This window comes from Carlito syrichta, unplaced genomic scaffold (genome assembly GCF_000164805.1).
Source record: "Carlito syrichta isolate Samal-C Ts95f unplaced genomic scaffold, Tarsius_syrichta-2.0.1 Scaffold305756, whole genome shotgun sequence".
Classification (NCBI taxonomy): Eukaryota; Metazoa; Chordata; class Mammalia; order Primates; family Tarsiidae; genus Carlito; species Carlito syrichta.
The window spans coordinates 446,230-472,653 of record NW_007249852.1 but is presented as its reverse complement, the minus strand read 5'-3'; the positions used below and the strand labels follow the sequence as shown (position 1 = coordinate 472,653).

Below are 26,424 nucleotides of genomic sequence, written 5' to 3'. Positions count from 1 at the left end.
AGGGTCTTTAATGTAGTAATTAAGGTGCAATGAAGTCATAAGGATGGTCCCTAATGCAATATGACTGGTGCCCACATAAAAAGAGGAGATGAGGACACAGAGGGCCAGTCACGTGAAGACACAGGGAGAAGATGGCCATCTACAAGCCAAGGAGAGAGTCCTCAGAGGAAGCCAGTCCTGCCTTGGACTCTGACGTCTGCCTCTAGTATGGTGAGAAGATTAATGTTTGCTGTTTAAAGCCCTCAAGCTGTGGTACTTCGTTATGGCAGACTGAGCAAACTAATACAACTCTGAAGGATGGGTAGGGTGTTGACATGTGGAAAGAGAAGGGAGAGAAGAGAAGCACACCTGAGGGCAGGCCAGGGTGCACCGCTAGGAAGAGAACGCTGGGGCGTGGGCACAGTGCAGAACAGCACAGAAACGGGTTGGCTGTGGATGGTGAGGCCCAGAACGCTAGGCTGAGGAGTTTGTACTCTGTTCTGCAGGCAAGTGTGCCTTTTCCCTGTGTAGCTGCTGGCAGCTCCGTGTTATCTGAGTCGGAAGGAAGCAGAAGCCGCAGCCGAAGGGGGCTGGATGCTGGCCAGCTGCTGGTGGGGCCCCACGATCTAAACATGGTCTCGGGGACTCCTGGGTGGCTTTAGGGGGCAACAGATATTTGTTAGTTGAAAAGTTATGTATATGTTTTAATGTGGGAGGCTCAGAACTGCAGTCCTCTTGCAAAAAGAGCACTGAACAGAGTTGCAAGCATGCTGGGATCCTGATGCCCAATCCTGATCCCAAATCCACCTAGATCTTCCTATAGATGCTCTACCACCTCGTAACTCACTTCCATTTTATGCTCATCCTGCTCCTTCCACCCGGCGAATCTTCCACACTAACCACAGCGATCCTTTTAAAACACAGGTCAGATCCTGTTGCTCCTCTGCTCAAAACCCTCCAGTGCATCCCCATGTTCCCTGGAATAAAATCCAAGCTCCCTGCCATGGTTCACACACAAGCCCTGTACTACCAGGAACTTAGTCTGCCATCCATTCCCTGTGCTTTGCTGCACTGGGAAGGGAAAATCGGCCCCCAAAGTTGTGGGAATTCACTCATATATACAATCAAACAGCTGTGAGTTGTTTCATTTGTTTGTTTACTCAATAAACATTTTTGGAGCATCTCCTGTATCTCAGACATTGTAGTAAGCACCATGACGCAGGAATGGGCAAAAACAAACATCATCCCTCCCCACCTGGGTTTCATAGTCCAGTATAGGTAACTATCAAACAGTCATGAAAATACAAGATTTCAACTAGGAAAACGCTCTGGAAGAGAGTCACAGAGTGCTATAAGAGGGGGGACTTGACCAAGTCAGGGAGGAGGAGACCCTTCTGGTGACATTTGCAGGATAATCAGCATGAATTAGGTGACAAGAGGGAGAGAACATTCACAGGCAGAGGGCACAGCAAAGCAGATGGTGGGGAAACAAGTATGAAGGGTTTAAAGTTCCTGCAGCTGCAGGGGCAAGGCTGGCAAGGAAGACCACAGGATCCCTCTGACCACCTTCACCTGCCCTGGTCCCCTCAGGTGGGCCCAGCCCTCCTTGGGGATGGCCAAGGAGATGCCCAAATTGCTCAGCAGCCCAAGCCGGTTCCACTGCTGCACCACTTCCCCATCCTGGGGACCCTCCCACACAGCGAGTGCTCCCAGGTCACACAGGTGAAGCCAGGATGACTGTCTTCACTTCTGCCCAGACCTCATCAATGAGACCTTTGACAGGCTGCAGTAGGCAGTGGATACCAGAGTTCTCAAGCTCTCAGGATCGGTTAGAGACTTATTTACAAGCCAAGACCATCCCATGAGGATCTCATCCTTTCTCTACTGCGTAACCTCCTCCTCAAGTCTGCTGACTTTCCTCAAGGGGCAGCTGGATAGGCCACTTGTCACTCTGCCCCTGTGGCACTTATTTTGGGCACTTGTGGCTCCTCCCATTACAAGGAGGACCATTACTGTAGCAACCAGGTATGGCTCCTGCATAACCTGTCTCAGAAGGACCCTCTAATTCCCTGGATTATAACGTGTTGCTGGCTTACCTCACTCTTGTAATTATATAAACTAAATGAATGCTCTGCAGTCTTTCCCTCTTTCTCTCATCTCTTTCCTGCAGTTTGCTCATTGACAATAGTCATTTTCTGCAAATATCTAAACCTAATACATTCCCTTCCTCTCATATAAATAGCATCCCTTTGTGATCAAAGCAACCCCGTGTATGCCTTATAGACCATGTTATAGAGTTCTGCTTTCATTATTGATCATTTTAATTTTTAAATTTAGCATCATTTCATTTTCATTGTTTCTTATTTGCAGTAAGTTCTTTTAAGATCTATTAATAATGTAAGTCTGGCTGGGCATGGTGGCCTCCGAACACTTTGGGAGGCTGAAACAAGATTGCTTGAGCCCAGGAGTTGAAGACCAGTGTAGGCAACATAGTGAGACTTTGTCTCTACAAATAAAAAATAAAAATAATTAGCCAAGCATGGTGGCACACACCTATAATCCCAGCTACTCAAGAGGCTAAGGTGGAAGGATCCACCGAGCCCGGGAGGTTGAGGCTGTTGTGAGCCACGATTATGCCACTGCGCACCAGCCTGGGTGGCAGAGTAAGGAGGCCCTGACTCAAACAAACCAAAAAACCCAACCAAACAGACAAACCCCATGTTAATAATGTATGTCAATTTTAGAAAATGTAATAAGTAATGGCACTTGGCCATGGCAACAACTGTGAAAAGAGGAATTAAATGACTAAAATCTGGGGAACAGTGGTCCCACTAAAAGGAATGAAGAAATGGCGGGGGGTGAGTCATAGACGGGGATGGGGTGGGGGAGACTGGAGTGATGCGGGCCCTTCCCAGTTCTGTTGCCCCTCCTGACTACCCACGTCAAGGAGCCCTCCCCATCACTCTCCATCACAGTCCTCTAAGTGCAGCTTCACGGCCGTGATCGCTGTGTTGACCGTCCCTTCGCTCCCACCAGTGTGTAGGTCCCAGAAGCTGGCATGCTCTCTCTCTCTTGCTCAGTCTTGTCTCTCCAGGGCCTACCAGGCTGCCTGACTTGGACCAGGTGCTGGGCGTCAACTGGATGAAGGCCTATTTTGAACTTCAGACGATGACTTTTTAAACCAGGGATAAAGAACACCGAACGGGAAGGAAGATGAGGAGCCTGGGAGTGACTCTAAGGGGTGTCTATGAGCTGTGCAGGTGCGGTTGCACAAGCCTGAAAACAGGACAGGAGTTGGGAAGAGGTCAGTGTCAAGAAAGCAACTTTTCCTCCTTGCCCCTTGGGGTTGAGTTTCTCAAAAAATTCCTGGCTTCTTTTTCTAAAATGTAAGTTAAAACCTTTAAGGTATCTTTTTTTTTTTTTGAGTTGGAGTCTCACTCTGTCACCCAGACTGGAGTGCAGTGGCATGCTCCCGGCCACCACAGCCTCGACCTGCTGGGCTCCGGCGATCCTTCTGCCTCAGCCTTCCAAGTAGCTGGAACTACAGGAGCGCACTACCACACCCAGCTAATTTTTGATTTATTGTAGAGATGAGGTCTCATTGAGTTGCCTGGGTGGGCCTCAAACCCGCAGGTTCAGGCAATCCACTCACCTTGGAAAACATTTAAGGTATCGTAACACAATGCCACCCAAATGCTTGTTCTTCCCAAAATTTGTCATTTACTTTCCTAAACCTGAGCTTCTACAGCTAGGGTCCTGTTCCTGAGAATCTTCTTGTCTGTGGGCCTGGAAAATGCCTGTTTATTTTACACAAATATAGACTCATAAATAATTCAAACACAAGAGTATTTCTATCAGAAGGAAAAAGTAACCTTGCCTTAATTTTACTTCCCTCTTCAGATGAGATGCAGTAAACAGCTTGATATCATACATTCAGTACTTTTAAAAAATGAATTTTTATGTACATACAAATAAAAATATATAGTTAATATTTCTAAACATAAATAACATTTTTAACATGTTTATGTTTATGTTTAAAATGTTATTATATTGCACATGCTTACTTAAAATATATACAGTATTTGTGTAAGACATTTCAAATGCACATATACATTTTGATAGATTTTATAAATTTGCCATACAAGAAAGTTTTACTAATTTTTATTCTCATTAGTTGTGATTGCCAGTGCTCTTCTGCCTTTGTTCTCTTTACACTGGATATTATTTATGTTTTCAATTTTTGCCAATGTGTTACATGGGAAATACTTCATTAGTATTTGAATTTGCATTTCCATGATTACTATATTATTTTGGTTGAACATGATATGTTTATTGGCCATCTATATTTCTCCTTCTGGGAATTGCCTTTTTATAACCCTTGCCCATTTTTCTTTTGTGCGTTTGTCTCTTTCTAATTGATGGGTGGAAATTTTAATTTCTTATGGATAGTAATCTATGTGTGTTCTATTCCATACCACTCCCTGCCACCTGCCTGTCTTTGATGTATATAGAGTTAAATGTGTCATTCTTTTCTTTTATGGCTTAAAATAATCTTTCATGTAATCAGGGAAGGTTTCTTAAACCATAAAGGTGAAGAATGATACACTTGAGTCTATAAAAACACATATACATACAGTATACATTTATGTATATAAAATACATATATACACTTCAAATACTCTCTGTATACATCTACATATATCAAACACTTATACAATGTGTTTTTTAAAATTTAGTTTTTATTCCTCACCTCAACAACCCTATGGGATAGATACCATTACTATCCCCATTTTACAGATAATAAGTCTGAGGGACAGAGAAGTTAAGCCTGAGAAATCTGCCTTTGGTGCCATGCTCTTAATCAATATCTTTAACTCACTTCTATTCCACACACTCCATTCTCTCTTCATATTATAAAAGCAACAAAAATTACCATGAATGATGGCACAGAAATAGTGCCTGTAAATAAGTCAGATAATCCAAAGAAATCATATAGCATAGAAAAGTTGAAAGTATAAAAAGACAAAATTATAAAATATTAGAAAACATAAGGATTACTCATAAATGATATTGAAAACTAGTTAGCATTATTTTTTAAAAGTCATCTTAAATCTGCTTTCCACGTCATCCACCAAAGCAAACACTAGAAGCAAATAACTCCCTTGAAAGCAGAGAACTTAGATCTCTAAACTAAGCAGAATTAGAAGAAAAAAAAAGAAAAGAAACAGATTTGTCTATTTGAAAATGTTAAATGACTGTATTTTTTTTTTAACTCATTTTAAAAAGGTAAACATGGCAACTACCTCAGGTCCCCTCCCACTGTGGGAACTTTTCTGTCTTCTTAATAAATCCTACTTTCTCAGGAAAAAAAAAAAGGTAAACATTAGACTTCACAACTAACAAAAATATGATGAATAAATCTTACTAAAATCCTAAGATAGAATATGTCAGCAAAAAAAGAGAGAGAGAGGAACAAGCATTATGATCCTAAAAAATGATCAAAAGAGAAAGTACAACTCATAAACAAGCATGTAAAAAAAAAGTTCAGCCTAACTGGATTAAAAGAAATGCAAAATTGCAATAAACAGGTTCTGTTTTACCTATTCTTTCCCCCACCCATGATACTGTCCACTAGAATTAAATTAGTACTCTATACACAGAGTTAATAGACAGTAATTCAGCAGCAAATAAAAAGCACCACTAAAATGTTCTTGCCCTTTTCCCAGTAATCCCATGTCTGAGAATCTACTCTACAGATTATAACCCAAACACATAAGAAAAGTTCTATGGGTAAAGATAGTTGTGAAATATTATTTATAATAGCAAAAAACAAACAAACAAAAAAGAAAAGCAACCTAAAGAACAGGGAATTACTTAATCATTTATAGAACAATCACTTAATCGAACATTATATATATCACTAAAAATAATTGTGAAACTATATAATAACATTAAAAACCTTATGCTACAATATCTAGCTATACAGGTAGGAAAAATACAGACATTTTAATTTAATTTAATTTTTAGAGATGAGGGCTCATTCTGTTGCCACGGCTGGTGTGCACTGGTGCCATCGTAGCTCACTTCAGTCTTGAACTTCTGGGCTAAAGCAATCCTCTTGCTTAGCTGGGACTACAAGCACGTGCCACCATGCCAGGTTAATTTAAAAACTTTTTTTTTCTAGAGACAGGGTCTTGATATATTGCCCAGACTGGAACTCCTGGCCTCAAGTGACCCTACACTTCAGCTTCTTGAGAAGCTGGGATTATAGGTGTGAACCACTGCACCCGACAAGACCTAGAAATTCTAGCAGTTGCTTTAGGGCATGGAATGGAGTCACTATTTCCTCTAATTTCCAAATTGACTGAAATGTTATATCAGAGCTTTGGATTTATAGAGACCTGAGTTCCCATTCTGGCTGCACCACTCAGTTGTCCACCCATTTGTCTGACCTTGGCCAAGTTACCTAACCTCTCTAGGCCATTTCCCCATCTATAAACCAAAGACCACAAAGGTAACTACCTTATGGCGCTGTTATGAGAATCAAGTGAAATGATACTTGTAAAGAGCTTCACCTCGGTCCCTGTCATACATAGTTTTTGAGTGCTCAAAAACTATTACTTTTATCATTTAAAAATTTTTAACGTATTTGAAAAATAAAATTGAAATGAGAAAAGATATTTCGCATGCAGTGGTTTATTTAAAATGCCACATTTTCAAATGTAAGCTTAGTATTGTCTATTTTGTAGCCCCTCTACTATAGGGGGTTCCTCTGTATAGACAGCACTTACATGTTAAACTGCCTGGCAAAAGAAAGATGAAAGGAAGTGAAACGTGGTACTTTAAAAGAGAACCATGTAAGAATATGGAATCTGTGAAGCTGACTTCTAAAAGAACAAAAAGGAGCCATATTAGTATTACAGCAGAAGCAACAAATATAGGTGTCTTTATCTTTGCATCCTGTGGAGTGGAGGCAGAAAGCACATTTCCCAGGTAAACTTAAAATTATGGACTTCCTGTATTGCTGAGCTAAATATTTTATTCCAATCAAATATTAGAGTCAGTAGGACAAGGAAATAAAAAGCAAAAACTTAACTTCTAAAAAAGAGAGTGGTTAAAAGAGATTTCAAAGTATCTTGGGCTCTGGGATAGGGGAGGGAAAAAGGGGAGAATACTAGCTAAACAAACCGCGTAATAAATACCTTCCTAGAAAAACCTCTTCCTTTATCATATTATTGCTTGAAATTCTGCCGTTTGGGTTCTATTAGCATCTAATTTCAGATCCTAGCACAATGTATTTCCCAGATGTTGAGCACTGGAACATTATCAGAACCTCTGCCAGACAAGAGGGCACGCTACACTGCTGATCTCCTTCACAGGCGATGGCTCTAGAACCCTCCGGGGGCTAAGCAACAGTCAAGTGGGCGGTTCTCTCCATAGGACCCTTAGACTTCCCACACTTGGCGGAAAGAATGTACAGCTGCAGCACTGTTCACCTTGGATGTGATAAAAGATTTCCACTACTAATTAGTACCTGTAGAAAGAGGATTTCTTTCCCAAAGTCAGTATTAATCATCTTTACTTTGCCAGATGAAACAAGTGACAAGCAGTGAGAAAAGACTATATTTTTCAAGATGTCGGAGGATGAGTTTCAAATCCCTTTTTAGTCCCCCCAAATCATGTATGTAGCATTAACTTATCCAGTCCATGCACCCAGAAGAAGATATTAAAGCTGATGTAATCATGTCAGGATTTAATGGGTCTGTTAAGACACAGTGCCTCAAGCAGAAGAACCTCTTCTCCCAGAAAGAGCTGTCTTCTAAGATTTTCCACTCACCCCCCACCTCCCGGTCTTAAATAATAACCAACAACGTACTTACTACAAAACCCTTTGCTTCTTGTGTTTCTCAGGAGCCACTGGCCTCAATCAGCAAGTCAGCCGCACTATTCTGGGTTGGGTGCTGGCCTGAGAGGAAAACCACACTCCAAGGGGCTGGGCAGAGAGCGCTTGAGCAAGGTTTCACTCAGGAAGCAGGCGGGCTCTGCTCTCTCCGGCTTTTGATGGCCTCACCCTCTCTCTCACTTGTCTCTCCGTCTCTCTCTTTCTCATACACACGCATGCACAAAGTGCAAAATCATATTTCCACCCTACTAGATCCTGAGTAATTAACTTGTAACTATCCAAAATGTAAGGATTTCAAGATGCAGGCTGGCTAGCTTCTTGCTGACAGCTCCCCGAGATATCAAACAGAGAGAGAGAAAAAAAACAAACAAACAAAACAAAAAACAGTTTGCTCTTCAGAGGTGGGTTTACCCTGAAAATTCAGGGCCCCCCACCTGCCATGGCCTTGTGAGTGCTGTTCTAGGTGTGAGTTCTAGGTGGGAAGAGGGAGTCAGGTTACAACAGAAAAGCATATCACAGCAGGTGGTTTTGGAGAGCCCATTAAAGGAATCTCAGAGGTAGGCATCTGAATTCCCTAGGCTCCAGGAATTTGCTGCCACTTATTTTTTTGTTCTAAACAAATATTTTCATGTCTAATTTTGAATTCGGAGAGCTCCAAAATGATATGGGGATCCTCGCAAAACCTGGGGTCCATGTTCCCTGCTACTGTAGCTGGCCTACAGTAAGCCCCAAACTTGATGGGATACAATGCCCAGAAGAAAACATGCACAGAATTTTGTGAAGGGGTAAGTAACACGTGCTGTATCCACACGCACCAAAAACTCTAAGTCAGCAAGCCTGTGCTAAGCTTAGTCATTGCCATAAGGTGAATTTTAATTACTATTTTATGGGACCACAGGTGTGGAAAGCAGCCAAGCAGCTCTTATACAGCGAATGGCAGGGGTTTGCAAAGTCTCGGTGACACAGAATCCCCTGTGCTCACTATAATTCCACTCCCCATACTGAGCCTCTGCCATTCTAACGGACAGAACACAGTAAGGAGCTGTGGTCAGGCAGCTTGGAGCTGGTCTCCCCACCTAAGAGTAACACCTAGTGTTACTACAACGGTGGCCCCATGTTCCACCTGGCCATGCTGCTGACTCTCGTGACCATTCCTTTTTGCCTCAAAGAAAGCAAGAGGCACACCATATAGGACCTGCTCTCACTGAGGAACATCTACCCTCCCCCAACACATAGCACCGTGACATAGACGCAGGACATAGTAGCGGTTGGGACTCTACAAGTGACAGACATCCAACTCAAGCTTACTTAACTAAAATGGGGAATTTATTGGCTTGACTAATTCGAAAGTACAGGAGTGAATTCAAGCTGGCTTTAAGCCAGCTAGACCTTGAGGTTCAAACGATGTCATCAGGAATTTTTTTTTTAGGAGATAGGGTCTTACTCTGTCACTTAGGCTGGAGTATAGAGGCATGATCCTGGCTCATTGCAGCCTCATACTCTGGGCTCAAGTGATTCTCCCACCTCAACCCCTTGAGTAGCTGGGACTATAGGTGTGTGGTACAACACCTGGCTACTTTAAAATTTTTTTTTGTAGAGATGGGGGTCGCACTCTGTTGTCCAGGCTGAGGAATCATTATTTTGTTTGTTTGTTTTTTAAGAGTTGGAGTCTCACTCTGTTGCCCAGACTGGAGTATAGTGGCCGCTCTTGGCCACCTCAGCCTCGACCTGCTGGGCTTCGATGATCCTTCCGCCTCAGCCTTCTGAGTAGCTGGAATTACAGGCGCTACCACGCCCGGCTAATTTTTTGATTTATTGTAGAGCTGAGGTCTCGCCTACCCAGGCAGGTCTTGAACCCGCGGGCTCAGGCAGTTCACTCACCTCAGCCTCCCAAAAGCGCGGGATTACAGGCTGAGCCACCAAGCCCGGCTGGAATCATTGTTTTTAATCACCTCTCAGTTCTGCTTTCCTAAGTTAGCATGATTCTAACACAGAAGCTCTTGGGATAATAAAGACTTTCCTGTTGGCATTGCAGAATTGGAGCTCTGTCTTTAGTATTCAAAAGTCCAGAAGAGAGTCTTTCCAGAAAAGTGCCCCAAGGTGATACACTGTCCAACCCATTGGCTGGGGAGAGGAATCTAGATGATTGGCAGTCCCGTTAGCTATGGGAAGAGCAGTGTCTAAAACAAGAAAAAATACTGGGCAGATAAAAAGTACAAGTTAGTCACTCAATTGCATTTTGAGCTAAGTCTTTCATTTCTTACTTCCCTAATTAGACTGTAAATCTATTAATAGAAAGATAGACACAAAATATTAACAGTGGTTATCTCTCAGATTGTGGGTCGTTTATTTTTTAAAATCACATTGTAGCTTCCAAATTTTTGAAAAATGAGTATGAATTAAATTGTGTAATAAAATATTACAATTAAATAAGCTATTACATTGTTGAAAAAGGTCCTACTCACAATAGCAACTATATATAAATTTATGTATAAATAAGTCTGGTAAGAAAATTACAATCACTCCCCAAAAATCTCCATTGAATGATAAAAAAAAGAGAACTAGATGAAAAAGTAAACCATGTTCTCCCAATGGATATTCAATCTTCACAAAAAATTATAAATGTGCTATAATTTCAATAAAAATTCTGGCCGGGTTAGAAAAATGAAGAAAATTCTTTATAAAATTATCCTAAAATTCATCTGGTAGAATACTTGACTCTTGTCTAAAGAAGCTATAGAATAATTGCTGCTTCTCTAAAAAGGAAAATCCTCCCCCCAAAAAAGAAAGAAAAATGAGTTGTATTACCAGATAGTAAAATAGATAACAAAATTCAAAAAAATTACAATGGTATGGTTCAGGAATAGAAACAAGAGCAATGGGTCATAACAAAGCCCAGAAATAAGAATTTATATTATGGCAAAGATTGCATCCCTAAGCTAGGATAAAGAAAGAATTTTTTAGCCAGGCGTAGTAGTGTGCAGCCATAGTCCCAGCTACTTGGGAGTCTGAGGTGGGAAAATGACTTAAGCTCAGGAGTCTGAGACCTGCAGTGTGCTATGAATAGCCACTGTATTCCAGCCTGGGCAACACAGCAAGACTTCAACTCTAAAAGCCACAAAAAAAAAAGGAGAAATATATAAGAGATTATGTATCTTGAATAAGATAAACCTGAGCCCACATGCAAAGGCAGAATATGTTTTAAAAAAACAAAAAACAGAGAGATGTGACTACTTGAAATTTTAAAAAACCTTTGGGGAATAAAACCACTATAAACAAAAATGTAAATGCCAATGACAAGATGATACAAACATCTGTGATGGTACAGTTATTTCATTGTAGGAAAATAATCATGAATGAATACAAAGCTATATGAGCAAGCGTGATGAGCTTATCCTTGATTATAGCAACAACAATGTCAATAAAGGAAATAATTAAGAGTCTACTTGGTTAGATTACAGTATTCTCTGCATGATTAATCTTTATGCAGCAATTAAAAGCAAAAAAACTATACCAATATCCTCTATGATATGCATGCAAAAATCCTAAACAAAATACTAGCAAACCAAACCTAGAAATATATATGAAGGATTAAACCCCATGACCAACTGGCATTTATCCCAGGAATTCAAGGTTGGTCAAAATCATTCATTGTAACTTAACATTTTAATAGAATAGAGGACAAAACCACACGCTCATCTCAACAATGCAGAAAAACACATTTGACAAAATCATGAACTTTCATGACTTTCATGAAAGAAACACTCAACAACTAGGAATAAAAGGGAATTTCCTCAACCTGACGAAGGGCAGCCACAAAACACCCACAACTAACATCATGCTTAATGGTGATAATCTGAAAGCTTTCCTTTAAGATCAGAAACAAGGCAAGGATGTCTCTGCTCTCACAACTTCGAGGCAACATTATGCTGAAGGTTTTAGCCAGGGCAATTTGGCAAGAAAAAGAAAGAAAGGGCATTGGTAAGAAAGTAAAACTATCTCTATTAGCAGATGACATGATCTTGTATCCAGAAAATCCTAAGAAAAGTTTTTTGGGTTTTTTTTGAGTTGGAGTCTCACTCCGTCACCTAGGCTGGAGTGCAGTGGAATGCTCATGGCCATCCTGGTGTCCATCTGCTGGGCTCCGGTGATCCTTCCACCTCAGCCTTCCAAGAAGCCAGAACTACAGATGCAGGCTTCCACGCCAGGCTAATTTTTGATGTGTTATAGAGACGAGGTCTCATCAAGTTGCCCGGGTTGGTCTTGAACCCATGGGCTCAGGCAATCCATTAGCCTCAGCCTCCCAAAGTGCTGAGATTACTGGCTGAGCCACCAAGCTCGGTCAATCCTAAGAAATTTACAACAAAAATCTCTTAGAGCTAATAAAGGAGTTCAGTAAGATTGCAGAATACAAAATCAATATACAGAAATCAATTGTATTTCTATACACTTGCAATGAATGATCCAAATATACTAAGAAAACAATTCAATTTACAATAGCACCAAAAATAATAAAATACTTATAACTGCCAGGCTCGGTGGCTCAGCCTGTAATCCTGTCCCTTTGGGAGGCTGAGGTGAGTGGATTGCCTGAGCCCGCGGGTTCGAGACCCGCCTGAGCAGCGAGACCTCATCTTTACAATAAATCAAAAAATCAGCCGGGTGTGGTAGCGCGTGCCTGTAATTCTGGCTACTTGGAAGGCTGAGGAGGAAGGATTGCCGGAGCCCAGCAGGTCGAGGCTGCGGTGGCCGGGAGCAGCCACTGCACTCCAGTCTGGGCAACAGAGTGAGACTCCAACTCAAAAAAAAAAAAAAGTACTTATAACTATGTTTAAAAAATAAGTGGAAGATTGGTATACCGAAAACTATAAAAGGTCATTGAAAAAAACTAAAGAAGTCAAATAAATGAACAGACATCCTATGTTCACGTAAGACTTTTAATATTAAGATGACAATACTCCCAAAATTGATCTACAGATTCAACACAACTGTAAAAATTCCAGCTGCTCCTGGAAGCCATCATTCTAAGTGAACTATCACAGAAACTAAAAGCTGAATACTGCATGTTCTTGCTCATGAGCATTGGGCACGAATACAAAGGTGGGGACAACTGACACTGGACACTGTTAATGGGGAGGGGAAGGGAGGGGGGGTAAAGGACACACAATTACCCATTGGGTGCCATGTCCATTACCAAGGGAAGAGTGGGCTCACCAGAAGCCCAAACCTTGCTTGCAAGCAATTTATCTGCATAGCAAATCCCCACAATTCTAAAAAAAAAAAAAATTCCAGCTGCTCTTTTTCACGAAAATTGACAAGATAGCTCTATGACTCATGTGGAAATTTAAAGGCCCAAAATAGTCAAAACAATCTTGAAAATGAAGAACAAATCTGAAGGACTCCCACTTCCCAATTTTAAAACTTACTACGAAGCTGCAATAATCAGGACTGCGTGCTATAGGTATAAGGATAGACACAGAGATCAATAGTATAGAATTGAGAGTCCAGAAATGAACCCATACACTTATTGGCAGTTGATACAACAAAGATGTCAAGACAATTTAATGGAATATAGTCTTCAACAAATGGTTCTGGAATAACTGGATATCCACATGTAAAGGAACAAAGTTAGACTCCTAACTCATATTGTATACAAAAATCACCTCAGCCGGGTGCGGTGGCTCAAGCCTGTAATCCCAGCACTTTGGGGGGCTGAGGTAAGAGGATTGCCTGACCCACAGGTTTGAGACCAGCCTGGGTAACTTGGTGGGACCTCATCTCTCCAATAAATCAAAAAATTAGCCAGGCGTGGTAATGTGTGCTTGTAGTTCCAGCTACTTGGAAGGCTGAGGTGAAAGGATCGTCTGAGCCCAGCAGATCGATGCTGGGGTGGCTGTGAGTGTGCCACTGCACTCCAGCCTGGGTGATGGAGTGAGACTCCAACTCAAAAACAAAACAAAACAAATCAAAACAACAACAACAACAAAACACCAAAAATCACTTCAGAATACAAGAGCTAAAACAATAAAACTCTTAGAAGAAAACATAGGTGTAAAACTTCATGACCTTGTATTAGGCAAGGATATGACTTCAAAAGCAGAAGTAATTAAAAATAAACTGGATAAACTGAACTTCATAGAAATTTAACACCTTTTGCTTCAAAGGATCCCATCAAGAAAATGTTAAGATAACCCCCAGAATGGGAGAGGCTATTTGCAAATCATATCTTTGATAAGGGTCTATTATCCAGATTATATGAGGGTCTCTTACAAGTCAATAATAAAAAGACAACCAAACTGAAAAATGGGCAAAATCTAAATAGAATACACAATACGAATGGCCAAAAAACACATGTAAAGATCTTCAGTATCATTAGGCATTAGGAACACTAATAATTAGGCATTATGCAAATCAAAGTCACCATGAGATACTACTTCACACTGACTAGGATGGTTTCTTAATAAATGTTGAAAAGAATGTGGAGATATTGGAACCCTCATACACTGCTTGTGTAAATGTAAAATGGTGCCACCACTGTGAATTACAGTTTGGTAGTCCCTTAAAAAGTTAAACACAGAGTTACTATTATGACCCAGTAATTCCACTCCTTGGTATATATCCAAAAGAATTGAAAACAGGAGTTCAGCCAGGCTCGGTGGCCTGTAATCCCGCGCCATTGGGAGGCTGAGGTGAGTGGATTGCCTGAGCCCGCGGGTTCGAGACCCACCTGGGCAGCGAGACCTCATCTCTACAATAAATCAAAAAATCAGCTGGGCGTGGTAGCATGTGCCTGTAATTCTGGGTACTCGGAAGGCTGAGGTGGAAGGATCGCTGGAGCCCAGCAGGTGAGGCTGTGGTGGCCAGGAGCAGCCACTGCACTCCAGTCTGGGCGACTGAGTGAGACTCCAACTCAAAACAAAACAAAGCAAAACAGGAGTTCAAACAAAAACTTGCACACAAATGTCACAGTAGCAATATTCACAATAGCCATAAAGCAGAAAAAAATGCAAATGTCCATCAACTAATAAATGGATAAATACAATATGTACATACATCCAGTAAAAAGTATTTATCAGTAAAAGGAATAAAGTTTCAAAAAAAGAATGAAGTGCAGATACATGGATGAACTTTGAAAACATTATGTTGAATGAAAGCCAAACACAAAATATCACGTATTATATAATTCCACTTCTATGAAACATCCAGAACAGGGAAATCCATAGAGACAAAAAGTATGTTAGTAGTTGCCACAGGGTAAGGGGAAGGGTGTGACTGCCCTGGGTTTTTTTGGAGGAGTAATGGGAATGTTCTAGAATTTGATATGGTGATTGTTGCATAACTTCGTGAATTAACAAACAAATCACCATATTGTATACTTTAAAAGTGTAAATATTATGGCAGTGAATTTATGGTATCTCCATATAAGTATAATACATAATATAATATTTTTATACATATTATTTATATGTAAATATTTCTATAATATATATGTGAATTTATGGCATCTCAATATAAAAGTTATATTGGGTCAGGCACAGTCGCTCATGCCTATAATCCCAATGCTTTGGGAGGCCAAAGCAGGAGGATCACTTGAGGTCAGGAGTTAGAGACTCTCTCTACAAATAAATTAAAAAAAAAAAATTAGCCAACCCTGATGGCTTGCACCTGTAGTCCCAGCTACTTAGGAGACTGAGACAGGAGGATCACTTGAGCCCAGAAGTTTGAGGCTACAGTGAGAAGACATACAAGTGGCCAACAGATACATGAAGAAATGTTCAACCTTACTAGTCATCAAGGAAATGCAAATTAAAACTACACTGAGATACCACCTAACTCCAGTCAGAATGGCCATTATCAATAATTCAAAAAATAACAGATGCTGGAGAGGACATGGTAAAGAGGGAACACTTCTACACTGTTGGTGGGAGTATAAACTAGTGCAATCTCTGCGGAAATCAGTGTAGTGATTCCTAAAAGCTCTAAAAATCAACCTTCCATATGACCCCACAATCCCCCTACTGGGAATATACCCTGAAGAACACAAATCACTCTATAAAAAAGATACCTGCACACGTGTGTTTATCGCAGCTTTGTTCACAATAGCAAGATCATGGAATCAACCATGCTGTCCATCAAAAGAGGACTGGATTAAAAAAATGTGGTACATGTACACAATGGAATATTACATAGCCATAAAAAAGAACAAAATCAAGAATTTCGCAGCAACCTGGATGGAATTAGACTTTATAATACTGAGTGATCTCTCACAGAAACAAAGATCTGAGTATCACATGTTCTCACTCATAAGTGGACATTGAACAACTATTGTAATACTGTAAGAAAAGGATTGACAGTGGCAGGAAACTATGGGGGGGAAGGGAGGGGAAGGGAGGTGGGATTAACGGTAGTCAATATCTGTCTGGGGACGGGGGGCACACCTTATCAACAAGGGTACCTGCACAATGCATTTTTGTGTACTGAACCCTTAACTGTACCCCACAATTTTAAAATAAAAAATATGTATTAAAAAAAAATTAGCCAACCCTGATGGCTTGCACCTGTAGTACCAGCTACTTAGGAGACTGAAACAGGAGGATCACTTGAGCCCAGAAGTTTGAGGCTACAGTGAGCTGTGATTGTGCCACTGCTCTCCAGCTTGGGCAATAGAGCAAGACTCTGTCTCTAAAAAAAAGAAAGAAAAAAAAAGAAAAAAATTTAAAAAGTGATATTGTAAAATATGTGATAATATAGAAAAATGATGACAATATATTTAGTGGAAAATACAAATTGTAAATAATGTATACAGTAGGAGCCCATATTCATATTTAGGTAAAGACTGAAAAAATCTAAATATTAAGAGTAGCTATCTCTGAGTGGTGAAGTGATAGTAAATTTTAATTTTCTGTGCTTTTAAAATTTTTCTACACTACCTACAATGAATATGTAACAGTTTTGTAATTTTTAAAATTCTATTTAAGCATAGCAACAATTAAGTACCCTGGTAGCATCAGATTCTATTTGTAACGTTATGGCTTATACTACAGAAAGTAAATTCAATTCAACCTGAAGAAGGCTTTCTTAATTGTATAAATAATTAAACCCTGGATGGAACTTCCTTTTGCAGGGATTATGAAATCTCTCCTCCCAAATTCTCTAAGAACAGTAGGATGACCAACTACAATGGCATTATTGAGGTGTTCAATTGCATGAAGGCTGGGGCAATATCAGCGTGGCCAAGCTCCAGGAGCCAGATGGAGGACTCCAGACCAATGCTCTTCAGCTGAAGGAAACCTCCCTGCAGGCTAAGTTCATAAGTGCCTCAGTGGGAAAACTGCCAGCTCTCCACAGAACAAGAATTCCTAAATGCTAGCCAAAAATCAAAGCTTAAAAATGCTCTGTTTTGCTATTGGAAAGTAAATTTATCAACCCTAAAAATAACTAGGACAAAGCCAAAAGATGAAAGCAACTCCAAATGAGTTTCAAACAGATGTTTGACTAATTTTTACAAAGACTGACAGTCAAAGCTCCTGCACTATAGCAGAGGGGTATCCAAGAAAGTCTGTAATGATTCAGAAAGGACACACACCCAGGGGCAAAAAGAAAAAAAAAAAGTAAAAATTTTCATGGATTTCTAAGTTTCATCTAGCCAGCAACAGAGCTAGAGTTTATTATGGGAAAATGAGTATAAATAGAAATTGTTTATCTGATGGGTTAGAAGATGGTAAGAGATATTAGCTACCAAACAAAATCTGAAATTTGACATAAGCATGTAGTATAGCAATATGTTGCTCTTCTTTGTAATATCTTTAAAGTCTGACTGCAAACACTCATTTCTGCTAAGAGTAACTTGACTCCTATGTTAACCAAACCATGTCTTTAAATGACTAAAGCATAAAATCTCACTGTACATAGGGAGAACTAATTATGGAGGGAAACCATAATGGACAAGAAATGGTTAGTGAAGTTGGCCTTCTAATGTGCTATGAGGCAAGGTTCATGGTGCCTCTCTGTGAACATATAAAGTCAAGGCCTTTTCTATAAATGCTTGCTAGGGGCAAGAAGTTTGTTGGCTTACACGTTACAGTACACTGATACATTTTCATTTAAAAAAATACTCCTGTGATGCCAGGTGAAGTCATATGCCAATGGTCATGCAGAGTGACCTTGAGAGGTCATCTAGAGATGAGGCGTGTCTAACTCCAGGGTGGATCATCCTGTTTTCTTCCTGCCCCAGCACTGAATACTCTCTGCCTTCTAGCTCCACACACCTGCCACCCACGCTGCGCATTCCTCCTGGGCTATGTGAGGATACAGTAAGGCTATGCATATATTTGCATTCGTTTAATTAGCCAGGAATAGGAAAGCAGCTACCCTTTTGATTCCAAAACAGATGTTAAACTAATCTGAGGAAGGAACAAGCGTCCCAAAGAGTCTGAAGAATGACTCAGCCTCAATCCCCTGCAAGTTTCATCACACTTGGGAATGTGCCCATCCACTGGACTCCCCCGCCATCAAAATTCTGAACGTGCAATGCCCTTCTCTGACCTCCAGCTGCTTCTCTTCTGGTGTTCCCTCTATCACACTCCCTATGAGACTGGTTTGCATGTTCACAGAAATTGAGCCCCCTCATAATTCCCTCTTCTCAGGCTCCTTCCTTACTGCAGGTCTCACTTGTCTTCCTGACCAGTCTGAACCCCAACCTCACCTCCGTCCACAAATTCTGGCCCTGCTCAGGAAGCCCCCAACCAGGGATTGTCAGTCACTCAGTTTTCTTTGTTCCTAATCTGAGTCTCTAAATAGAACTCAAAGAGGGAACTGCCCTGAGGCCATTTGGGCCTCAGTCCCTATAAGCAACTGATTTATTCATTTTGAACTGGCTTCTTATCAAACCTCTGAAAGCATTTGTTTCAAGAATTTCTTGGTTAAGTTTAACTCAGAGGGAAAGGGTTATAAGCCAGACTGAGATCATAGGTCAAGCACTATTCTCCAATTCAGCCTTATTATTAGCAAAGTTGATACTCTCATCTCAGTGTGATTCCTGGCTCTTATTTTTTGTTTTTTAACTGATTCTGAACTCTCTGTATTTGGGATGGTGGTTAGGGGGTGGGGAGAGTGGAGGAGAAAGATGTCAACAATTGCTTTTCCTCAGCCCACAGATAGTAGGAGGAAGAAATGAATAAAGATAAAGTGGCAATTAATGCAACAGAAAACATTTTTAAAAAACGTTTTTGAAGATTACTAAAATTAAAAGCTAGTGCTTCGAAAGGGCCAAAAATGATAGAACCTCTGGCAAACCTAATCAAGGGAGGGAAGAAAAGATGGTATCCAAATTAGAAACAAGAAAGAGGACATAATTACATATATGGATTTGTAAACTAGGCAAAACAGATAATTTTTCTAGGAAAACATAGATTACCAAAATTAACTCAAGAAGAAAGAAACAGTCCAACAAAAAAAAGCAAAGGATATGAAAAGGCAATTCACAAAAAGAAAAATATGAATGACTATTAAACATATGAAAAGATGCCTAACCCATCTAGTAGCAACAAGCATGAGCTAAAGCAATAGGATATTTTAAAACCCATCATATGGACTAACATTTTAAAAAGAGATATCAGTGTTAACAAAAATGTAGGAAATAGGTACTTTCATATGCTTATGTGTATGGCTCTTGGGAAGTAGTTGAAGTGGGGATTGGAAAGTGTTTTTTTTTTCATATTTTAGTCTATTTTTATATTTGAATTTTTTTTTTTTTTTGAGTTGTAGTCTCACTCTGTGGCCCAGGCTGGAGTCCAGTGGCATGCTCACAGCCACCCCAGTGTCGACTTGCTGGCCTCAGGTGATCCTTCCGCCTCAGCCTTTCAGGTAGCCAGAACTACAGGCTCGCACTACCATGCTCAGCTAATTTTTTGATTTATTGTAGAGATGAGGTCTCACCAAGCTGTTCATGCTGGTCTCAAACCCCTGAACTCAGGCAATCCTCTCGCCTCAGCCTCCCAAAGTGCTGGGATTATAGGGTTGAGCCACCGCGCCCGGCTATGCCTACATTTTAAAAAGGAAATTTTAAAATCTGTATGCACAAGGATTAATAGTACAATTGTTATCTCATGTTTAAATTCGAGGATAAAATAATTTGAAATAAGGATATAGCCTTAAAATAGTTTACGGATTTGAAACTTAATAGGTAAGAAAAAGGAGAAACAGGAAAATAAGCAGCAAAGTGTAGATTGGATATGATAAAGAAGGAAACCATACATGCAAAGCATTAATTCCACGAGGGCAAAAATGCTGTCTTATCTTGCAGAGTGCCTACCACACAGCAAGCCCTTAATAAATGTTTGTAGACTAAATGAAAGAAAAATGAGAACAAAGTCAACATATTATAGGAATTATTAGCAAGTGTTATTTAATCAATAAGAGGAATAACTTAGAGGCTTTTTAAAAAGTGTCTGTCAGCTGGGAGTGGTGGCTCAGCCTGTAATCCCAGCACTTTGGGAGGCCAAGGCAAGAGGATTGCCTGAGCCTGGGGGTTCAAGATCAGCATGGGCAATTTGGCGAGACATCGTCTCTACAATAAATCACAAAACTAGTCAGGCGTGGTGGCGTGCATCTGTAGTTCCAGCTACTTGGAAGGCTGAGGCGGAAGGATCGCCTAAGCCTTGCAGATTGAGGCAGTCAGTGAATCAAGCTGACCACCACAATTCTTATCACCACCAAGTGATTACAACCCAATGAACAGTCTATGACTGGAGGACACACAGAGACCCACAGACGTTTATCAAAAGGTACACAGGGAATTCCTATTTCAAAAGAAACAAATGAAACAATTTTGCTCACATGTTATATAAATTTGAAATGCAAATTATTATATTCACTGAAATCCTGTTATAGTCTTTATACAACCAATACGTTTGAAATTTAGGCTGAGCATGGTGGCTCACACTTTTGGAGAATTGCTTGAGCCCAGGAACTCAAGACCAGCCTAGGCAACATAGTAAGACATTGACTCTACTAGAAAATTTTCAAAATTAGCCAGGCGTGATGGCATGTGTCTGTATTCCCAACTACTCTGGAGGCTTAGGTGGGAGAATTGGTTGAGCCCATGAGTTGAAGGCTGCAGTGAGCCATGATCATGCTGCTATACTCTAGTCTGGTAACACAGGGAGACCCTGATTCAAAAACACAAACAAATACTGGTCATTTTTATGTGGCTAACTTTTCAGTTAAAAGAATGTGGTTCTTCTTGGTTAGTCTGTTATCTTTTTTTTTTTTTTTTTTTTTTTTTTTAGTTGGAGTCTCACTCTGTCACCTAGGCTGGAGAGCAGTGGCATGCTCATGGCCCCAACAGCCTTGAACTGCTGGGTTCAGGTGATCCTTCCACCTCAGCCTTCTGAGTAGTTGGAACTACAGGCATGTGCCACCATACCTGGCTAATTTTTTTGATTTATTGTAGAGATGAGGTCTCACCAGGTTGCCCTGGCTGGTGTTGAACCTGTGGGCTCAGGCAGTCCTCTCACCTCGGCCTCCCAAAGCGCTGGGATTACAGGCATGAGCCACTACACCTGGCCTTTGTTACTAATTTTTCACAATATATTTTCATTATATATATATATATATTTTTTTTTTTTTGAGTTGGAGTCTCACTCTGTTGCCCAGACTGGAGTGCAGTGGCCGCTCCTGGCCACCGCAGCCTCGACCTGCTGGGCTCTGGTGATCCTTCCGCCTCAGCCTTCCAAGTAGCCAGAATTACAGGCATGTGCTACCACACCCGGCTGATTTTTTTTATTTATTGTAGAGATGAGGTCTCACTGCCCAGGCGGGTCTCGAACCCGCGGGCTCAGGCAATCCACTCACCTCAGCCTCCCAAAGGCGTGGGATTGCAGGCTGAGCCACCGAGCCCAGCTTTATTTTCATAATATTTGTGCATTGGTGTTTATATATGTGTTTGTGTTTATATCTGTTAATCTTTGCATTTTTCCTGGGCATGGTGGCTCATGCCTGTAATCCCAGCACTTTGGGAGGCCAAGGTGGGAGGATTGCTTGAGTCAAGGAGTTTGAGACTAGTCTGTGCAACATAGTGAGACCTCATCTCTACAAGGAAAAAAACCCCCAAAAAACAATAAAACAAAAAATTAGCTGGGTGTAGTGGCACAAGACTGTAATCTCAGCACTTTGGGAGGCCAAGGCCGAATGATTGCCTGAGCCCAGGAGTTCCAGAACAGCCTAGACAACATAGTGAGACCTTGTCTCTACAAAAAAATTAATAAATAAAAATTAAAAAATTAGCTGGCCATCGTGGCATGCACCTGTAGTCTCAGCTACTCAGGAGACTGAGGCTGGAGGACTGTCTGAGCCTGGAGGTTGAGGCTGAGGTGAGCCATGATTATGCCACTGCACTCCAGCCTAGGTGACAGTGAGACCCCGACTTAAAAAAAAAACAACAACAGCCAGACGGGGTGGTGTGCCTCTGTAGTTCTAGCTGCTTGGAAGGCTGAGGTGGAGGGATTGCCTAAGCCCAGCAGGTCGAGGCTGCAGTGGTCATGAGGCGTGCCACTGCACTTCCAGCCTGGGCGACAGAGTGAGACTCCAACTCAAATTTTTTTAAAAAATCACAGTTTTCATCTTTTTATATTTTGTAGCATCACGTTAGTTCAGAAAAATTGATAGAGCAAAATGATTTGACGAAGTAGAAAAGTAACATTGAGAGAAATATAAATATGACTCAACAATTATAAGGATCACTATTGAAGAGGACTAAAAGGCAAGCTGGAGAGATACATGCCCTATGTACCAAGTGATGTGCCCCTAGACAGTTAAAAAAGGGAAATGTGAATAATAAGTACAATGGTGAACACTGACAAATTGAAATTCATTGGACCGTTGATCCATTTGCTCCTAAGGCCAGAGTACTTTATTGCTGTATGTAGCTTCTGAAATGATGGCAGAAAACCATGTAAGCTTTCCACATCATTTCCAAACAAAGTACGATGAACTCTCTGGTCAAACAACCAAGTTCTTTCACAAGGGCAAAATAACATACCTCAGGGCAAAAGTGATACATTTCATTACTAAAAGGAAAAGACCACAAAGCTACACTCCTCAAAGACAAAAAAGAGTGTACACAACACACACTAATGGAACACACTTTGGAACAAGCCCAGAGTTAATGATAAATATTTTGGTCACAAAGAAAAGAGAGCAAGATATTAGCAGATTCCTCTAACAAATAACACTCTGAATATCAAGGACTATCAGTGAGTGGCGCACATGTGGAAGAGGAACTGCAAGCACATATAGACACCAGTAGATAATTTCAATTTACCATCAAATGAAACAACTTTACAGGCTATGAATGAGCACCTTTCAAGTTTGAGGTTCATATATAAAAACCAAGGTACAAAGAGAAAATGGGGCCCAAAGAGCTAAACTGATAAAGGACCAGAAGAAAAGGAGTTGTGATAGAGAATAAAAAATGATGCTATTAATGCCCTCTATGCTATTGCTGTTTTCTTCAGAGAAGAGTTGATAACCTAATCTTCACTCAGTATTGAAAAATACATAAACATTTAAAATCAAACTACAATCATGGGCGGTCTGTCTTTTCAATGCATAGAATGAACAGTGGAACCAGGGTCTGCTTTTACACACTGAAATACACAGGTTGCTAAGGCGGAAGGTACCCACAAGGATATTTAAAATGAGGAACGACATAAAACTATCTCCTCATGTCACTGATGATGCTGATAAAGACCACTTCAACGACCTCAGGTGACTCGCTTAAGTAGTATGTTCCAGGAACCAGTAACTGGAGTAGCCTGAAACTTAGCCAAAATATCATGATTTTTAATGCTAAGATGTTAGGTTATCTTGATATGACCAAACTCTGGTGTAGATAGCTAAATCCCCATGAGTTTGACTTCCCTGGTAGTGAACAGTTTTCTTCACAAATTAAAGAAATAAATTTTTGATACACTTTGGCATATTTAAAAATGACACTGAAATACTGCAAAATGATATAAAGAAACATTTTCCAGAGTCCAATGCAATCAATCACCATTACCTATTAAATAGAAATATTTAATCTTCCAGCCTTTAAAAGGTGATATGTTGTTAAATTGACAGCTGAAATAATGCAGAAAGTGACCAGGAAAGTACTCTATAACATCTGTGTCCATATTTAACCTGAATATGCAGATCTATAAGTTAGAACCAAGACACTTGTTAGCATTTTTGAAGAACTATAATTCTGAGTTAGGATTTTCATTTTGATGAAAACAGAGTGATAAAAAAAATGGAAAGGCTCTGGGATCTCTCCTAGGCTATAGATAAACAGTGAAAAATCACGAACAATGTGATCCCTCTTATATGAGGGGGGACCCCAAAAAACCTGGAATTTATTTGTTTAAAAATTGTGTATTTATTCTTATATGTTTAAACTTGTCACCTTCAAAGTACTCTCCGTTTGATGCAATACACCTATCAAGATACTTTTTCCACTGCTCAAAACAATTGTGAACTTGTCCATTTCGATGCCTTTTAGTGCTTCTTCCTTTTTTTGGTTCACCTCTTTCACATCAGCAAAACGTTTCCCTTTGAATACTTTTTTCATCCAGGAAAACAAACAACAACAAAAGTCACTCTAGTGAGATCAGGTGAATAGGGAGGATGGGGCACAAGGGTTATGCTATTTTTGGCCAAAAACTGCTGAACACAGTGAGGTGTGGGCAGGTGTGCTCATAAATCACCCATCATGAAATGGGCAAACCTGTTTAAAGAATCTCCAAAAACAAATTTGCTGAAGTTGAACGTAGCCTCTCACAACAATGTTAGCTGGTACACTGATGTCAATGAGTTTCTAGAGCACTTACCTATTGAGAAAAGCCTGTACTACAAGGGATTCACCTTCCAAAAAATAATTCTGGTTTTCTGGGGGTCCCCCTTGTAAACATCATACAGAACATTGTATAATTGATTTATAAATCACATTTATTTATAAAATTATGGTGAATATGTTTGGCTTTTTGCTCTAAAATAGACCCATAAACTCATAGCAAATATCTTTTGGAAGCCAGGTTTTTCCACTGGAAAACCTAAGTTGTTTTTCTTTCAAAGATGCTGTTAAGTTTCTGAAAAGGAGTCTTGATCTTCTACCTTTTTCCAACCCAGGCTAAGATTTGGAATTCAGGAGGGGTCAGGATTGTAAAAATTCCACACATGTCATTGCTTGCCCCAAGAGTGCAGTCTCCCTAAAGAGGTTCAGCCCTCAGCAGTTCTCTGGAACCCAGGAGGGTGGGACTGAGGGCATTATACAGAGTCCCACACAGCATATCCTGCAGGGTGTCTCCGAGAGGGACATTGAAGCAGCTGAGCACAACCTGTAAGCCTGGAGAACCCTCACAGTCAGGAAGGAGGAGGCCCAATGGGGCCAACATAAAAAGGAGAGGGTCACAGAGGTCTCAGCGTAGACACAAAGGGATGGTGCCAGTAACGAACAAAGACTTCATGGACAGGTAACAATGACATAGGCCAGAAGCCTCATCTCCAAAGACATTTCACTGCCTTTACTGGAGAAACAATGGCTAGAGAGTGAAGTTAAGTTCAGATACAGATAAATAAAGTCATATTTTTAAACTCTGAGTCTGTGAACTGTAAAATATCATTATCTGTTAGACTAAAAGCTTAAGGCACCTTATTCAAATATTCCATTAGGTGCACTAGAGACTTAAAATGAACAGTACACACACACACACACACACACACACACACACACACACACACACACACACCTGTCAGGATGAGTATAATAAAAACAAAAAACAAAAAAAAAACTCCAGCAAGAATTGGTGAGGATATAGAGAAATTAGAACCCTTGTGCACTATTGGTAGGAATGTAAAATGATGCAGCCACTACAGGAAACAGTATGAAGTTTCCTAAAATATTAAAACTAGAACTACCATATGATCCAGATATCCTGCTACTAGACAGATATCCACAAGAATTGGAATCAGGATCTCAAAGAAGTATCAGCATTCCAATGTTCACTGCAGCACTATTCACAATAGCCAAGATGTGAAAACAAACTAATGGCCATTGATGGATGACTGGATGAACAAAATATGGCATATTTTACATAGACTGAGATACTCTTCAGCCTTAAAAAAGAAGGAAATCCTGTAACATGCAACAGCATGGATGAACCTTGAAAACATTATGCTAAGTGAAATAAACCAGTCACAAAAAGATAAGTAGTACTTGATTTCACTTATATGAGGTATCTCAATTAGTAGAATGGTGGTTTCCAGAAGCAGGAGGAAGGGAGATGAGGAGTCCTACTACTCAACAGGCATAATGTCTCAGTTAAGCAAGATGAATAAGCTCCAGAAACCTGTTGTACAACACTGCACCTGTATTCAACAGTAACCAATTGTATACTTAAACATCTGTTAAGAAGGCAGATGTCAGCTGGGCTTGGTGGCTCAGCCTGTAATTCCGCGCCTTTGGGAGGCTGAGGTGAGTGGATTGCCTGAGCCCACGGGTTCAA

At 40.4% G+C, this 26,424-nt stretch overlaps 1 protein-coding gene across 2 annotated transcripts in view; it reads right to left on the bottom strand.

Annotated features, from left to right (window-relative positions):
- Positions 1 to 26,424, bottom strand: part of SPECC1 (sperm antigen with calponin homology and coiled-coil domains 1) — a 305,973-nt gene that overhangs the window by 215,224 nt on the left and 64,325 nt on the right. Inside the window, exon 1 of one of the 2 annotated variants that reach the window (XM_021714763.1) lies at positions 7,863 to 7,995. The exons of the other annotated variant lie outside the window; for it this stretch is intronic. The gene's annotated coding sequence lies outside the window, so the exon portion shown is untranslated. Of the gene's footprint in view, positions 1 to 7,862; positions 7,996 to 26,424 lie in introns of those variants that run through there. 2 annotated transcript variants of the gene reach the window in all.